At 38.6% G+C, this 17,768-nt stretch overlaps 1 long non-coding RNA gene across 1 annotated transcript; it reads left to right on the top strand.

Moving 5' to 3' along the window:
• On the top strand, positions 3,633-12,865 carry LOC110267998. The gene is made up of 3 exons (XR_002355999.1): positions 3,633-3,788; positions 11,024-11,029; positions 12,854-12,865. It is a non-coding gene; the product is annotated as an uncharacterized LOC110267998 (long non-coding RNA).

Raw genomic sequence — 17,768 nt, forward strand, 5'->3', positions numbered from 1 at the left:
ACCTTCATTGCTATTGTTGATTTCTTACTTATGATAGTTATGGGTTTTGTTAATTCTTACATTTTATGATGTTTACTTTTATTGCACTCTAGGTGTTTGATGAAATATTTTTTCTAGTTTTTGAGTAGTTTTCTTGACTCTTGGCCTAGGCTAAGAGAATTGAGTGACCTTGAGTTATTGGGTCTCATTGAATTAGTGATTTGAGAATCCTATGTGGTCAATTTGATAACCATTGACTCTAGGTTACTACTAAGTTAATTAGTAGCTAGGTTGGGACTTATGGATTGATGTTGATCAAGCCTATTTGACGTACTTAATGCATTGAGGTAGACATTATACTTACTTCAACCATAGGAGTAGACTAAATGGGTTGGTCCCTCATAATTATCAATATATGGTTTGTAGACAAGGATGGTAATCTAAATTACCTATGTCTAGCCAAGAGTTTTTTCCCATTTCTTTATTAGTTCTTGTCATTTACTTTCTTGTTATTTACTTCTCTTGCCAATTTCCAAATCAAACCCCCTTGCATCTTCATAGCCAATAATTAAACACTTCATTGCAATTCCTTGTGAGACGACCCGAGGTTTAAATACTTCGGTTAATTTTCATTGGGGTTTGTACTTGTGACAACCAAATTTTTTATTGACGATTGTTTGTTGGTTTAGAACTATACTTGTAACAAGATTTCATTTGTGAAATTCTATACCAAACAAATCAAATTCCTTTCAATTAAATTGCACCGTTGCCGAGGAATTGCAATGGTGTTATGTTATTGGCTATTGTGAATATGTGAATATGTTTGTCTTTTGCTTGATTTTTAGTTTTTGTTAGGTTTAGGACTTGTTGCTTATTTTTGTTAGCCTTTGTTTTTGTTTGCTATTATGAATTCTCATCCTCACTTTGGCTATAAGTTTGGTTCAAATTATGTTGTAGGGAATGGGAATTACAATGACAATATGCATCAAGGATGGAACAATCAAAGGTAGGAGGAGCCTTGATAATGAGATTTTATCGTATCGGTCTAGATTTTCTTCTTATAGAAAAGAATTACTTCGTTGTAAGCACTCGAAACCAACAAACAATTCTCACATCAAAAATTTTGGTTGTCACAAAGAACAAACCCCAAATAAGAATTAACCGAAGTATTTAGACTCCGGGTCGTCTCACGAGGAATTACAATAAAGTGTATGCTTATTGGCTATGAAGGAACAAGGGAGTTTGGTTTATAAGGGGCGGAAAATAAATGGCAAGAAAAGTAAATCAAGCAAGCAATTAAAGAAAGCAAAATAAAGAAAAGCAATTAATAAAGATAGACATTCATGGCAAGAATTGAGATCATAGGCCTTCCATCCTAGTCACTAATAACAATAATTAACAAGAATTTATCTTATTACGTCATCCCCAATGATGGAAGAAGATATACGTTATCTTCCATGAGAGAAAGTCTAACAAGACTAGCTAATCTCAATACAAATGTCCTAATCATCTCACTAATTAGATTAGCAAGAGATTAGAGTCAATGGAAATGATATTAACTAACAACTCTAGATCACCAACATAGGTTGGGTTTTCATGACTCAAGATTGCCTAATTACTCTTTCCAAGCCAAGAATGCTCAAAGTCTACTCTAAAGCCCAACCAAGCATTTTGTCAAACACTTGGTGGGTAATAAAGAAAAGCATGGTAAATATGTAAGAATAATAAAATCTAACAACTACCAATTGCAAGGAGAGTAAATCAACAACTTAATTCATCAATAAAAGAAACATCAACATCAAATTGCATTAAATGTAACCCAAATCCAACATGAGTTCATCATCACAAAAGAGAGCAAAGAGGGAAATTAACACTACAAACCATGAGAATAAAATAGTAGAAGCAAGAATTCATAAATGAAATAAGATGAAAACATGAGATTGAACCTAGATATAGAAGAGATTAACCTAACCTAGCCTAATTCTAGAGAGAAGAGGGAGCTTCTCTCTCTAGAAACTACTCTACATGCTGCTAACACTTCAAACAATTGCTCCCCCTTGCTTGGACTTCAATTCTGCATGAAATACACTCAGAAATAAGTTGGACTTGGGCCTGGGCAGCTCAGAAATTTCCCCCAGCGTTTTGCCTTTAAGTGGGTCACGTGTGAGTATCGGCGCATACGCGCCATGTTCGCATGCGCGTCGATTGGCTGTTTCTTCATCCGCGCGTGCGCGTCATGTACGCGTGCGCGTCTCTATGCGAAGCCACTTCTGCGCGCGCGCCCATAGATGCATTTCCCATTCTTGTTTCCTCATGCATTCTCCACTTTGTATGCTTTTTTCCTCATTTCTTCCATCCAATACTTGCCTTATAAACCTGAAATCACTTAACAAACACATCAAGGTATCGAATGGAATTAAAGTGAATTAAAATCACCAATTTAAGGGCCTAAAAATTATATTTTTACACTTAAGCACAATTCAAGGGAGAATTACAAAACCATGCTATTTCATTGAATAAATATTGGAAAAGGTGATAAAATCCCCCAAAATAAGCGCAAGATAAACCACGAAATCGGGGTTTATCAAATCTCTCCACACTTAAACTAAGCATGTCCTCATGCTAAAATCAAGAAAGAAGCAAGGGGTATCAACATTTATTCAATGCAAGCTAACTAAATGCAATCTATCTATATGAAACCTATTTACATGAATGCAATGGCTTAGTCAAAATAAATCAATCTCCAAGAATACACATGCAAGCACAAGGGCTAAGGCAATAGCAATCAAAGCAAACCACAATTGGATTGAATCATTGAAAAATTTTGCAAACTTGCAAGAAAAGATGATCATGGGTGAAAACATGTAATTGAGTGATCGAACCCTCCCCAGATGTGTATCTGCTCTAGGCACTCGAGTGTATGTGGTTGATTCACTCAATTCTCCCCTAATCATGCTTTCCGATATTTCTTTTTCATCTAACAATCAACAATTACTTTATGCATGCATACAAATATCATGAGGGCTTTCCCGTAGGTTGTAATGGGGCTAGGGTCAAGGTAGGGTGCATATTGTCAAATGAGCTTGAGATTTGAATCTTTGATTAACTTAAACTTTCCACCTAACTTATGACTACCTTTACAATTCTAAACAATCCTAACTATCCATTTTTCACTTTTCTACACACTCATGCATTCTCTTTTGATCACTACACATATGCATTGATCATCATTAAGCTTCACCTTGGGCCATTTTTGTCCCCTTTTTATTGCACTTCTTTTTCTCTTTTTTTCTTTAAAACTAAAATATTTACAAGAACATCAATGCATATGGTTTATACAAGGTTAATACATGAGTATGTTCCCAATTCCCAAGATTCTCAACACAAATACAAAAACACACTTTTATATCTACCCAATGTACCCAACTTTCTCAAAATCTAATGATGAACACTCTCACTAACCTAAGCTAGTCAAAGATTCAAATTAAGGACATTTATTATTTTTTACTTAGGCTTGTAATGTGTTACAATTAAGAACAAATGGGTTAAGTATAGACTCGAATTGGCTAATAATGGAAGATAAAAGGTAGGCTATTTGGGCAAATGAGCTATTTGAACAATGGCCTCAATCATATAAATGCATGTACACACAAAGTAATGGACATAAAGAATCAAACAAATCAAAGATTACACTCATAGGAAGAGAATAATGCACACAAGAATGAAAGTAAGTGGTCATACGATGTAACCACACAATTAGGCTCAAAACTCGCATGCTTGTGTTTTTAGCTCAAAACATGCTCCACAAAGTGTATAATCCAAGCAAGTCCTAAAAAAATTTTCAACCAATTGGGGTGGTGCCCTAGAAATGGATTTCTTGAAAATTTTCATCATATTGACTAAGCTTATTCTAATGCAAGGTTGTGATTTAGAAAACAAAAAAAATTTCTTAGTTTACCCCTTTTCCAATCAAAGCAAATTTCATACGCAAAGGGGATCAACTAGGTTTCAACAATTTACAATGTTTTTCCATTTCCAATAAACAACCAAAAGGGCTAAAACAACTATATAATAAAAATCCAACCAAAATATGGAATGTATACCATCTAAGGTGCAAAATATGACAACTAAGATAAAGTAATCCCAAGATAACAAATATATACAATAATCTCAAAGCAATCTCAAAGATAAAGTGCAAAATGAAATAAAGTAGCAGAAACTAGAAGATAAATGTCTGAAAGTTCACCACACAAATGCTATCCACCGGTCACGAATGGTGACCTCCCCACACTTTAGGATGAAGCATCGTCCTCGATGCTACTGCTGAAGCACGGGCTGGGGGTCAACAGTGGCGCCAGGCTGTGGCTCAGGCTCAGGCTCAGGCTCAGGCTGTGGATTAGGCTGGGGGTCCTCAGGGGGTTGCGGAACCTCTGTGGTGGCCTGTGTCTCTGGTGGTACCTCCTGCTGAGTCGGCTCCTCAGCATGCTCCTCCTCCTGATCCTGCTCATCAGAGGCGGGAGAGTCTGGGAGTGGAGGTAGCTCAATGTCCTGCGATACAAATACCTGGTCTATGCGATTGAGACGTCGCATGATACGACGCTTGCTACGCTCCATGAAACGAAACAGGCGCTGTACTAGCAGGTATGTCGACTCCGGTGCTGGTGGTAAGGGTGCTGCGGCTGCGGAAGCTAAAGAGGGTCCTGCTGCTGCTGCGGAGGATGAAGGTTGAGCTGCCTCCACCACTACTCTGGCTCGAGAACGGCGTCTGGGTGGAGGCTTCTCGTGCACCCACCCATCCCATGGAATAGTAACCTCCTTGTCGTCGTCATCTAGGGGTTGTGGTGTCACATCATCATCCTCCCATGGGACATCGGCTAGCTCAATCATGCTGGTGACCAATGTAGGAAATGGCAGTAAGCCACGAATGTGTGCGCGTCACATGCTCTGCCTGATCAACCGGGGGAAGTCTACCTCCTTCCCCTCCATGACACAGCCAATAAGAACCAGCATATCCATCAGAATCTCTGAAATGTGAGTAGTGGACAGGACATAATGAGCGAATATATGCTGCCAAGTCTTAGCCTCTCTCGACAGATAAGTGAATAGCATCCCCTTGGGCTTCTTGTTGCCAAAATCCATCACCCAAGGGGCGTCCGATGTGGCAATCACGCGCTTCAGCGCCTCATAATCAAATATCATGCAGTGGATAGCTATCTCTGCCTGCTGACAGGCGCATGTGTCCTCAGTATAAGGTTGGCAAAGAAATGCCTCCCCAATAGCTGCCTCAGTAATCAAGATCTCCCTACCCCTCAGGTGGACTGAATCAAGAGTGGCACGAAAGAAGTTGCAATAGAACTCCCTCACCCATGAAGTGTTTATCCTCCCCAAATCCCTATCAACAAAATCCAAGCCCAATTCCAGAATACGGGCATTGATGGCGCGTCTCACGTCATTGGGAAGGACCAGTTTCTTTTCAATGTTCAAATTTGTTTTTCGATATTTAGGGAAGCGAAGCTCAAAGTAGAGATTGGGAAACTTGATTGGGTCGGTGGATGGTAACAATTGATTCTCTTTATCCTCGTCATTCAGCGGATTCTTAGCATAATTGGCATAAGGAGAAGGGGTAGAGGCTTTGGAGCGCTTCCTCTTCTTTGAGGTAGTAGCTATGGCTTTTCCTTTATCTGACATCTTGAAAAATAGATGTGATATGATATAAGGAACTAGCCAAGTAGATGTATAGCACTCAAGGTAAGGCATACTCATGAAGTGAGTGAAGAAAAGAGAAATCTTGGAATGCAAGTAACAAAATTCAGAATTCAAATCAAGTCGCAAATCAAGAATTCAAACCATAATTGTACAATGCTTTGTGTATTAAGCTCATGAAACGTCATATCCAAAAGAATGATCAAAAGAGTTAAATTGAAAACCAAAAGAGAAGTTAGTTGGTTAAACAAGTTAGAGGTTAGAAAAATGGTTCAAAAGTTAGTGATATGACGGTTACTAGCTCAATTAAAAGAAGTGCACCAGTATTGAAGTTAAGCACACTCAAAATCATGAGGGACATTTAGTCATTGATTATGAAATACAAGATTACAAAAGAAGTAATTTATTAAAAGTAAATCAATAAGCAATGTAAACGTCACTAGGTTCGCCTTAATTGGTGTTGGTAAAGTCAAAATATTGAAAAACAAGTTAACCAAGAAACATTCAACACCAAATCCAACGAGGCATAAAAGTCACAAGTTGAAACAAGAATGAAAAACCTCATGATCTATGTGACTTAATGTGAATTAGGTATGAATAGAATGAACCAATTCAGCCATATAGATTGAAAACTCTTTATCTTGTGAGTTTATGCAAAAGAGGCTCAAATTTTCCAAAGAATTTCAAGTTCATGGTCAATTTGAAAATTCACTCAACTATTCAATGCATAGAAATAAATCACCATTATAAACAAGCAAAGAATGTTATAAGCATGACCAAAACTTGTAAACAAGTTCTTGAGGAGTTTTCCAATCCCATTTAGCAAACAAAATTCTATTGACACAGAATTTCGCCAAATAGAAGCTTGTTGCACCAAATAAAACAATGTTATTTCATAAAACATGGTTAGGAAAAATCTGGCAGCATTTCAGCAGTAAATTGACTATTTTGATTTCAATCAATCAATTCATATTCCATATGAATTCATTAACTAGTAAAAACACAAAAAATCATGTCTGAATTTATTTGAATCCAAAGAAATAAGCCAATCCTTCAGCAACTAAACATCAAAAAGCAATTTAAACCAAACCAGCCAGCATCAAATAACATTCTTTCTTTAAACAATGTACAGAAATACTGGCTTAAAACACAGCACCAGATAGCAACAGGGAACAATCCAGCAGCATTCTTTTTCTTGAATTCATCAGCCAATCACAAGCATTCAACATGAATTTGAACAACTAAGTATCTTGATTCAAGTGATTGAGTTCAAAATGGGACAAAACAGCAGTAAAGACAACTTAAATTCATACATTCAGCAAAAATCCTCACTGCACAAGCAAGCAACATGAACCCAAACAAATGCTCCTAACTGAATCCAGTGATTAGGTTCAAATTAAAACAAGACTCAGTATCAACCAGGCAGGACAAAGCAGCAATGAACCAATATGTAGCAGCATCAAACAAACCAAATTAGCACAGGAGCAAACTATAAAGCAACAAACAAAGCAGGAAAATCAATAGAACAGCAACATCCCAAACAACAGCACTATTCAGAATAACCTAAATCCACTATCTAGCTCAAATTCTCTAACCACCTAATTAAATAACATGCATTTCTAACTAAACTAAATTAATAAAAATTAACTAACTAGTTGTAGTAAGGAAATGGAATAAAACAGGGGAAAGACAGAGACCTGGAGAGCAGAGAGTGAACAAAGCAGAAAGTTGATGGAGAGAGGAAAATGGAGGGGAAGTGTGCTGGACGAAGGTTGATGTCGCGGTGAGGGCTTGCCGGCGACAATTGGGTTGCGGCGGTTGATGGCAGTGGGGTTAGGGTGAGTGGGAAATGGAGGAAAAGAGAAAGAAGGAGGGAGAGGGGAAAGAAGAGGGTTGCGCGGCGGTTGATGGCAGCGGAATGTGGTCGCCGGAGGTGGCTGGGTGGTCGGTGGCAGAGAAGATAAAGGATGATGGTTATGGAGGGAAAAAAAGAGGGAGAGACGTTGGGAGAAAGAGTGAGGGTGCGCGAATGCTAGGGCTTTCGCGTCCCTGTGGTAAGTGAAATTTTAAATCCACACGAGCGCGCACTATGCGCATCCGCATGGGTGGGAGAATAAGAAAGTGGCACTGGAGCGTCATATGCGCCTGAGCGTGGATGAGAGATGTGGGAATGGGAGCGGACGCGTACGGTGCGCGTCCGCGTGGGTGAGCTGGGTCAGAGGCACAAAAGTGACCCAGAGTTGGCATAACTCTCGGTTCTTTGGCCTGGGTGATGTAAAAACACATCGACGCGCGCGCGCATTGTGCGCGTCCGCGTGGATGAGTAGATCAATGATGGGGCGCAGAGGCGCCAAGTGCGCCTATGCGTGGGTAGGGAAAAACAAAAGGACGCGGACATGCCATGTACGCATCCGCATGGCTTAAGGCCCAGAGTTGGCCCAAAAGTGGCACAACTCTCTGGTCCTTGGCCCTGAAAGTCTGAAATGTATAGCCGGCACGCGCGCGCACTGTGCGCTTGCGCGTGGCTTCTTTATTTTTCTTTTTTTTTCTTTTTTTTTTTTTTTGAAACAGCAAGAAGAGCTCAAAATCCTCCTAATCTCCTCTAGGACTCTAAAATCAGCTAAAATGCAAAATCAAACATATTTTTGAATTTTTGGAGATTTTTCAAACAATTTGAGGAAACTTGTAATTCAAGCAAAAACTCAAATTCAAAGAATCATCCTTAATTAAGGCATAGAGTGTATAAACAACTTAGCAAGCAGGGCAAAATATACTAAGGGGGTAAGGAAGCTATATACAATGGAACCCAATTCATTCATTCATTATATCTACTAGAGAATGGAAAGAGTTTACCATGGTGGGGTGTCTCCCACCAAGCACTTTTAGTTTAAGTCCTTAAGTTGGACATTTGGAAGGCTCTTTGTCAAGGTGGTTTATGTTTGTATCCATCCTTGAACCTCCAAGAGTGCTTGTCCTTCAATCGGTCGTCAGAAATTTCAACCATCTTCACCAAGCTTGGGTAAGGTTCTTTCCAAGATATGAGCTCCCAAAATTGATTTTCATGTTGTGATCCAGGGTCCCATATCTTATCTTCACACTCATCTTCGAATTGATCACCTTGATTCCATCCGGGTGACAAGAAAGCTGAATTCTCATGAAAGCACCAAACTACCCTCCTAGATCCGTTTAATTGAACACTACTCCAATCCATGCTCTTCAATTCTGAGCTTCCAACCATAATGAATCTAGATTTACAACGCCAACCACTAAACATCCTCATCTTTTACTTAATTCCACAAAGCGTCCTAAGTTGGCCATCCGTCTCAAGCAAACCAAATTCAAGTGAAATCATAAAGCTAAGAGTTATAAGTTTTACCCACTCAAATGAAAGATTGGATGGAAAGCTAGGTGGAGGAGTTCCCAATGACCTTGATAAAGCACGCTCCACTCCCGTCCATCCTTTTCTAGAGGCTTCCACCACTTGGCAAGATCTTTCAAGTTCCTCCTCTTGCCAAGCTTCCTCAAGTTTGCATTCTTCTTCACCAATTTCTTTTATCTCTTCCCCGTCACTCTCATCATAGATAGGAGGTCTAGTGAAGTCTACCTCATCATCAAGTCTAAGCATATTGGGGAAGGACTCTTCAAACTCGAAAGGGTCATATGTTGATGCGGAATCATCATATATAAGGGAGCTTGTTGCTTGGAAAACTTCTTCCAATTCTTCACTCACAGTATGCCTTGGAGGTTGCACATCCTCCTCAACATTACTTTCTAGCCCACTGGGAGAAGGCTCAACAAGATTGTCAAGGGGATTGATCAATGTGGGCAAAAAATCACTAATGATGGAATCTACTTCTTGATCAATTTCCTTCAACTCTCTATCCACTTCCGCAACATCACTCTCCTCTTTAACATCCCTTCCAAACTCCTTGGAAGAGGGCTCTTCAACTTGAGATTCCTTTATGTGCTCAACATATCCCAAGCATCCACCCACTACTTCCTTTCGTTCACTAATCTCTATCTTCTCCTCTTGTTGAACTTCTTACTTTAACTCTTCTTTCTCACCATGGAGCTTCAAGTTCACTCCCTCACTAGGCTCCTTGATTGTTCCTCCATATTCAACAATGGGAGTACTTAGGATGCATGAGTTTAGGTGGGATGTTAGGTGACTCACGGCTTCGACCATGCTAGCCATCCTTGCTCTTAACTCCTTAAACTTATTTTCATCCTTCTCTTGTCGCCTTAAGATACGAGATTCAAGGTCTCTCAGTTCTAACATGAGGGTTTCATCGGGAGGTGGTGGTGGAAGAGAGGGTTTATTATTTGAAGGAAGGTTGTTGTAATTGGAAGGTGGTTCATATTGGTGAAATTCTTGAGGTGGTGTGTGTGGACTTTATGGTTCTTGGGCGTATTGGTGTTGGAATGTTGGGTATGGGTTAGGATCATATGGGAGTGGATGGTGGTGAAAGGCTTGTTAGTGTGGTGGGGGGCTATGTTGAGGAGGGGATTCATATGCATGTGGTGGTTGTGGTTGACAATCACAGTAAGGATCATCACACACATTAGATTGGCATGCATCAAGATTTGAATTGTACCCATAAAAAGCCGGAGGAGGTTGTTGCCAAGAAGGTTGTCCATAAGCTTGGGGCTCCTCCCACCTTTGATCACCAAATCCTTGATGCACATCCTCATTGAAGCTTCCATTTCCTACAACACAGTTTGAACAACACTCATAGCCAAAAGGATGAGAATTCATCATGTCAAAAGAAAATAAAAACAAATATTAATAAGAAACAAAGAGAGCAAAATCTTACAACTAACAAAAACTAACAAACAAGCCGAAGATCAAGCTATTCACAATATATACAATAGCCAATAACATAGCACCATTGTAATCCCCGGCAACGGCGCCATTTTGATAATGAGATTTTGTTGTATCGGTCTAGATTTTCTTCTTATAGAAAAGAATTACTTTGTTGTAAGCATATCTCCAAATCAAAAAATAATTCTCACATCAAAAATTTTGGTTGTCACAAAGAATAAACCCCAAATAAGAATTAACCGAAGTATTTAGACTCCGGATCGTCTCACAAGGAATTGCAATGAAGTGTATGCTTATTGGCTATGAAGGAACAAGGGAGTTTGATTTATAAGGGGTGGAAAATAAATGGCAAGAAAAGTAAATCAAGCAAGCAATTAAAGAAAGCAAAATAAAGAAAAGCAATTAATAAAGATAGACATTCATGACAAGAATTGAGATCATAGACCTTCTATCCTAGTCACTAATAACAATAATTAACAAGAATTTATCTTATTACGTCATCCCCAATGATGGAAAAAGATATAGGTTATCTTCCATGAGAGAAAGTCTAACAAGACTAGCTAATCTCAATCCAAATGTCCTAATCAACTCACTAATTGGATTAGCAAGAGATTAAAGTCAATGGAAATGATATTAACTAACAACTCTAGATCACCAACATAGGTTGGGTTTTCATGACTCAAGATTTCCTAATTACTCTTTCCAAGCCAAGAATGCTCAAAGTCTACTCTAAAGCCCAACCAAGCATTTTGTCAAACACTTGGTGGGTAATAACGGAAAGCATGGTAAATATGCAAGAATAATAAAATCTAAAAACTACCAATTGCAAGGAGAGTAAATCAACAACTTAATTCATCAATGAAAGAAACATCAACATCAAATTGCATTAAATGTAACCCAAATCCAACATGAGTTCATCATCACAAAAGAGAGCAAAGAGGGAAATTAACACTACAAACCATGAGAATAAAAGAGTAGAAGCAAGAATTCATAAAGAAAATAAGATGAAAACATGAGATTGAACCTAGATATAGAAGAGATTAACCTAACCTAGCCTAATTCTAGAGAGAAGATAGAGCTTCTCTCTCTAGAAACTACTCTACATGATGCTAACACTTCAAACAATTGCTCCCCCTTGCTTAGACTTCAATTCTGCATGAAATACACTTAGAAACAAGTTGGACTTGGGTCTGGGCAGCTCAGAAATCGCCCCCAGTGTTTTTCCTTTAAGTGCGTCACGCGTGAGTATCGGCACGTACGCGCCATGTGCGCATGCGCGTTGATTGGCTGTTTCTTCATCTGTGCGTGCGCGTCATGTACGCGTGCACGTCTCTATGCGAAGCCACTTCTGCGTGCGCGCACCTTGCACGCGTGCACGCCCATCGACGCATTCCCAATTCTTGTTTCCTCATGCATTCTCCACTTTGTATGCTTTTTTCCTCATTTTTTCCATCCAATACTTGCCTTATGAACCTAAAATCACTTAACAAACACATCAAGGCATCGAATGGAATTAAAGTGAATTAAAATCACCAATTTAAGGGCCTAAAAAGCATGTTTTTACACTTAAGCACAATTCAAGGGAGAATTATAAAACCATGCTATTTCATTGAAAAAATGTGGGAAAATGTGATAAAATCCCCAAAATAAGCGCAAGATAAATCACGAAATTGGGGTTTATCAAGCCTCAAGGAATTGATCAACTTTCTTGGCAACAACAACCTCCTCCGGTCTCCTATAGGTATAATTCTAATCCTAATGCATATCAAATTAATGGATGTGGTGACCCTTATTGTGATTGTCAACAACCACTGCCATATGCCTATAAACCACCTCCTCAACATGGTTTTAAACCACCATACTCACAAGCCCCTTACCACCAAACCACCTCCATATGACCCTAATCCTTATCCACCATACCAACCACCTTATAAGCCATATGAACCATACATGGAGCTACCGCAACTCCAACACAACTACTCCCAAGAACCACCTGCATATACACCATCTCCATACCCTTACAAGGATGAACCACCTTCCAATTATGAGCCCTTTCTCCCAAACAATGAACCCTCTCTTCCCACACCACCTCCTATGGATGAGTCTCTCCATGCCTTCATGCTAGCGCAACAAAGAGATATTAGCTCTTACCTTCAAAGGCAAGAAGAGACACAAAAGGAGTTCAAGAAGATAGAAGCCGTGATTGCCACCGTGGCAGAAGCCGTTCACAACATGGTCTCCTCCCGCCTAAGCCTATGCGATCAAGGCACTCCCATTGTTGAATGTGGAGAAGCAATCAAGGAGCTTAGTGAGGGAGTGAATTTGGAGCTTCAAGGTGAAGAAGGGGAGTTGAAGCAAGAATTGTCACAAGGGGAGGAAGTTGAGATAAGTGAGCCGGAAGAAGTGATTGAAGATCTAGGAGATGTTAGAAGTCCATGGGGATGTAGAATTAAAGAGCCCTCTTCCAAGAAGCTTGACATTGATGTTGAGGAGGGTGCGCAACCTCCAAGGCGTATCATGGTTGAAGACTTTAAAGAGGTTGATCAAGAGATGGATTCAATCATTGAGGAATTCCTACCTACAATTGAATCCTCCCCCATTGGACATGAAATTGAGATCAAAGAAGAAGATGCACAACCTCGCATGCCCTTGGTAAGCAATAAAGAAGAGATTGAATTGGAAGGAAGCTACCAAGAGGGAGAGGTTAAAATTGAAGAAGCTTGTAAAGAAGTGGAGGTAGTCAAGGAAGAGTACAAGGGAGTGAAACTTGTAAAATCATTAGGACCACCCCTTCCTAAGTCACCATCTAACACAACATTCAAGTGAGTAAAATTCCTATCCCTAAGCTTCACTTTCTCATTTGAATATGGTTTGATTGAAAATGATGGTCAACTTAGAGCTCTTTGTGGGGTTAAGAGTAGGAGAGAGTTGTGTAGTAGTTGGAAACATCGCTCTAAGTTCATGATGGTTGCATGCTCAAAGTTGAATAGCAATGGTTGGTGTAGAACCAAATTGCATGGGTCTAGGAAGTTTTTTGGAAGCTTCATTGAGAATTCGAATCACCTACCACCCGGATGGAACAATGATGACCAATTAGAAGACGGGTGTGAAAATAAGATATGGGATCCCGGATCACAACATGAAGATCAATTTTGAGAGCTCATATCTTGGGAAGAACCTCACCCAAGCTTGGTGAAGGCGGTTGGAAAGTCTGACAACCGTTTGAGGAGCAAGCATTCTTGGAGGTTCAAGGATGAACACAAGTATAAGCCACCATGACAAAGAGCTTCTCAAATGTCCAACTTAAGGACTTAAACTAAAAGTGCTAGGTGGGAGACACCCCATCATGGTAAACTCTTCCCATTCTCTTGTATATATAATCAATGAATGAATTGGGTTGCCATTGTTAAGTAGTTTTATTCTTTTCATATTCTTGTTTATTTGGTGTTTTGATTGTTAGTTTGTTTGATTAGATTTGTGCCTTAAGTTGTAGAGTAGTTGTTGTTGAGTAGTGTTTTACTTGAAGTATAAGTTTTGTTTGTTTCGTATTTGAGAATTTTTCAAAAAAAAAAAAACCAAAAAGATTTGTTGTTAAATTTGAATTTTGATTGTTTTAGAATGCTTGTAGAATAGGAAAGTGCCCTGTTCCTGTTTTCATATGTTAAAAAAAAGGGTGTCCACGCATAACCGTGGACGACGCGTAGGTGTGGATTGCGTTCTACAACTCCTGGTACAAAAACCAGAGAGTTGTGCGAGAATTATGGGACCTTTATGCTGGGAGCACAATTGCTTCCCACGCGTATGCGTCAATTGTCTATTTTGCACACCCACGCGTGAGCGTGGGTGACGCTTACGCGTCGCTTGTCCTGCCTGCTTCCCACGCGTATGCGTGGAAGAAGTGCGCGCGTCGCCCTCCGCGCCCTGTTTCCCTTGTTACCCCTGTTTTCTTTCTCTTCTTCTCTTCTTTTCTTTCTTCTTTTGTCTTTCTTCTTTCTTCTTTCTTCCTTCTCCTTTGTTCTTCTTTCCTTTTCTTTTCTTCTCTCTTTCTACCTTTCTTCTTCTTTCTTCTCCCTTTCTTACTTTCTTCTGCTCTCTTTTTAAATTTCCACTTCTCATTTTTTCTTATTTTTCATTTTCTTTTATTTGTTAGATTTACTTATTTTCATTTATTACATTTTAATTTTTTTTTTATAGCTTGTTCTTCTTTTCCTTTCTAAGTTTCTTATTTTCATAATGGTGTTGAATTCTCTTACTCAACTGTTGAGAATTTCTTGGTTAATCTTGGTGCTTCTTGACTTGTTTGATATTGTTGGGTGATGAGATTTCTAAGTCAATGCTTAATCTTTGATGACTCTTGCATCCTTTGTGCATTGATATGAACTTCTATTGTCTTTCATAACCCACTCTTTCTTGTTTGATCTTGATGCTTAACATGCTTGATGAGCGGATAATTTATACCCTTTTGGCATTATTTTTATATAGTTTTTAGTGTGATTTAATTACTTTTTATTATATTTTTATTAGTTTTTATTCAAAAATCACATTTCTGGACTTTACTATGAGTTTGTGTGTTTTTCTGTGATTTCAGGTATTTTCTGGCTAAAATTGAGGGACCTGAGCAAAAATCTGATTCAGAGGCTGAAAAAGGATTGCAGATGCTGTTGGATTCTGACCTCCCTACATGCGAAGTTGATTTTCTGGAGCTACAGAAGCTCAATTGGCGCGCTCTTAATTGTGTTTGAAAGTAGACATCCTGGGCTTTCCAGAAATATATAATAGTCCATACTTTACTCGAGATTTGATGGCCCAAACTAGCGTTCAATGTCAGCCTAAAACATGTTGGCGCAGAACGCCCAAACTGGCACCAGAATTGGAGTTAAACACCCAAACTGGCACCAAAGCTGGCGTTTAACTCCAGGAACAGCCTATGAATGTGTAAAGCTCAATGCTCAGCTCAAGCACACACCAAATGGGCCCCGGAAGTGGATTTCTGCACTATCTGCACTTAATTACTTATTTTCTGTAAACCCTAGTTACTAGTTTAGTATAAAAACTACTTTTAGAGATTTATTTTAAGAGACTTTTATCTTTGATCATTTTGGGAACTTGTATGTTCACGTTTGGAGGCTGGCCTCACGGTCATGCCTAGACCTTTTTCACTTATGTATTTTCAACGGTGGAGTTTCTACACCCCATAGATTAAGGTGTGGAGCTCTGCTGTTCTTCATGAATTAATGCAATTACTACTATTTTCTATTCAATTCACGCCTACTTCTTCTCCAAGATATACTCTTGTTCTTAATTCAATTAAGTTAGAATGAAGGGGTAACCCGTGACAATCACCCAATCTTCGTTACTCGCTTAGCCAAGACCGCGTGCCTAACAACCACAAAGCAGTCTACATGATGTTCAACGTAGTCATTGGATGACAGCTGGAGTATATTCTCTTGGATATCTAATACACGGACCAAGTCCGTGAGATTAGTATTTTTGTGGTATAGGCTAGAACCATTGGCAGCATTCCTGAGATCCGGAAAGTATAAACCTTGTCTGTGGTATTCTGAGTAGGATCTGGGAAGGGATGACTGTGACGAGCTTCAAACTTGTGAATGTTGGGTGCAGTGACAGTGTGCAAAAGGACAATGGTCCTATTCCAACACTAGCGGGAACCGACAGATGATTAGCCGTGCGGTGACAGCGCATATGGATTTGTTTTCATCCGAGAGGATCATACAGCTTGCCATGGAAGGAGGTAACGCATGGTTGGAAGAAGAAAATAGGAAAGCAGAGGTTCAGAAGCAACAAAGCATCTCCAGACGCTTATCTGAAATTTCCACCGTTGAATTACATAAGTATTTCTATTTTATTTTATATTTTATCTATATTTTAATTGTCAAAACCTCTTAACCAATCGAATCCTCCTGACTAAGATTTACAAGGATGACCATAGCTTGCTTCAAGCCGACAATCTCTGTGGGATCGACCCTTACTCACATAAGGTATTACTTGGACGACCCAGTGCACTTGCTGGTCAGTTACACGGAATTGTGAAGAAGTCTTGAGATCACGTTCTCCCACACCAAGTTTTTGGTGCTATAGCCAGGGAATGAATAATCACGATTTTGCGTACCAAGTTTTTGGCACCGTTGCCAGAGATTGTTCGAGTTTGGACAACTGACGGTTCATCTTGTTGCTCAGATTAGGTAATTTTATTTTAATTTTAAGCTTTTTATTTTTGAAAATTTCAAAAAAAAAAATAAAAAAAATAATTTATATTTGTTCTTCAAAATTTTTAAGAATGAATTCTAGAGTTTCAGATGATATGTTGAAGCCTGGCTAGCTGTTAAGCCATGTCTAATTTTTTTGGACTGAGGCTTCCACTAACCATCGCAAGAACCTTTGGATTCCCATCTAATTGGCTGTTGTATGTCTGATTTGTATGCTGAAGCTTGGCTGGCCATTTGGCCATGTCTAATCTTTTGGACCGAAGCTTTCATATAAAGCTTGGCCGACTATTTAGCCATGTCTAAATTTTTGGACCGAAGCCTTAGACTAACATTGTAAGATTCCTGGAATTCCTATTAAAAATTTTGAATTTATTTATTTTCTTTTTTCAAATAATTTTCGAAAAATACAAAAAAAAATTAATAAATCACAAAACCAAAAATTTGTGTTTCTTGTTTGAGTCTTGTGTCAAATTTTAAGTTTGGTGTCAATTGCATGCTTTTACCTTTCTCTAAATTTTCGAAAATCCATGCATTGAGTTTTGTTCTTCATGATCTTCAAGTTGTTCTTGATGAATTTATTTGTTTGATCTTTACATTTTCTTATTTTGTGTCTTTTCTTGTTTTTCATATGCATTCTTGAATCATTAGTGTCTATAGATTAAAAATTTCTAAGTTTGGTATCTTGCATGTTTTTCTTTTCTTAAAAATTTTCAAAAATATGTTCTTGATGTTCATCATGATCTTCAAAGTGTTCTTGGTGTTCATCTTGACATTTAAAGTGTTCTTGCATGCATTGTTTGTTTTGATCTTGAATTTTTATGTTTTGCATCATTTAGTTGTTTTTCTCTCTCCTCATTAAAATTCAAAAATAAAAAATATATATATCTTTTCCTTTAATTGCTCAAAATTTTTGAAATTTTGGATTGATTTAATCATAAATTTTTAAAATTTGGTTGTTTCTTGTTAGTCAAGTCAAAATTTCAATTTAAAATTTCTATCTTTTTCAAATCTTTTTTTAAAAATCAAATCTTTTTCAT

The sequence above is a fragment of the Arachis ipaensis genome, chromosome B10 (genome assembly GCF_000816755.2).
Source record: "Arachis ipaensis cultivar K30076 chromosome B10, Araip1.1, whole genome shotgun sequence".
NCBI classification, from domain to species: domain Eukaryota; kingdom Viridiplantae; phylum Streptophyta; class Magnoliopsida; order Fabales; family Fabaceae; genus Arachis; species Arachis ipaensis.